The sequence below is a fragment of the Nematolebias whitei genome, chromosome 17, assembly GCF_014905685.2.
Source record: "Nematolebias whitei isolate Nwh7 chromosome 17, NemWhi1, whole genome shotgun sequence".
In the NCBI taxonomy this organism is placed as follows: Eukaryota; Metazoa; Chordata; class Actinopteri; order Cyprinodontiformes; family Rivulidae; genus Nematolebias; species Nematolebias whitei.
In genome coordinates this window covers 5,547,802-5,548,862 of record NC_056514.1, presented here as the reverse complement: position 1 = coordinate 5,548,862, position 1,061 = coordinate 5,547,802, and the positions used below count along the sequence as shown (strand labels likewise).

At 42.6% G+C, this 1,061-nt stretch overlaps 1 protein-coding gene across 1 annotated transcript in view; it reads right to left on the bottom strand.

The window, feature by feature from the left end:
• Positions 1-1,061, bottom strand: part of LOC119424102 (rho GTPase-activating protein 23) — a 188,805-nt gene that overhangs the window by 31,158 nt on the left and 156,586 nt on the right. The window lies entirely within an intron of this gene.

The following is a 1,061-nucleotide window of genomic DNA, read 5'->3' as shown; positions in this document are numbered from 1 at the left end:
ATATATATATATATATATATATATATATATATATATATAATATAACTAATATTAGAATTAGAATCTAGAATTCTAGTTCTAGAATTCTAGAATTCTAGTTCTAGAATTGCGTCGCTCAAGGTGGCTGCATGTTGGAGCAGCTCTGTTTCTTTCATTCTGAGATTTTGCTTTTGGAAACTTTAAGTCCTGTTTTTCTGGATGTAAATCACATTTTTTTGGATGATTGTTCCCTCTGGTATCAGATGCTGTGCAGCTGAAAGGATTTTTACTGAAACTTCTTTAGTTTTGGACATTTGTTATGATGCGTAACCATGGCAATGAGGCAGTTTTCTACAACCAACAGCAGCTGATTAACATCTCAAAAGCTCAAATAATATCTCAACTACAGCCCCAAAACTCAAATAAGTTGAAAGGATGTTCTTTGGACGCATTCTCATCTACCTGCCAGCTGTGCTCGAGTGCCTGACCACTGAGATCCTGGAACTAACAGGAAACATGGTTCATGACAGCGGAAGGACAGGATCGTCCCTCGGCACCTACAGTTGGATGTCCGCAGCGACGAGGAGCTCGGCAGACTGCTGGGAGGAGTGGCCATCGCTCTGGGAGGAGTTCTGCCCGCCATTCAGGCGGTCCTACAGCCTGGGGGAACCGAGAGGCCAGCTGAGTCTGGGTGGACGGATTGGACGGCATGTGCTGCCAATTTCTTAGGATCCACTGTGGGATGGATCTTTACAAGAGATCCTTCCTGCCTACAGCCATCAGCGTCTATAACATCTCTTAATGAAATGAGGATCACGAGTTACAACAACAAATAATTTCTCTCTGGGATTAATAAAGTATTTTTGAATTGAATTGAATTGAATTCCAATCTGGCTTCAAATCTCTCCATAGCACTGAAACTGCTCTACTGAAGGTTTTTAATGACATTTTCATATCCACAGACGCAGGTGATTCTGTGCTGCTTGTCCTATTGGACCTTACATCTGCTTTTGACACCATCGACCACAAGATCCTCATTTCTAGACTGGAGCAGTGGGTGGGCATCACAGGGTCAGCCCTTA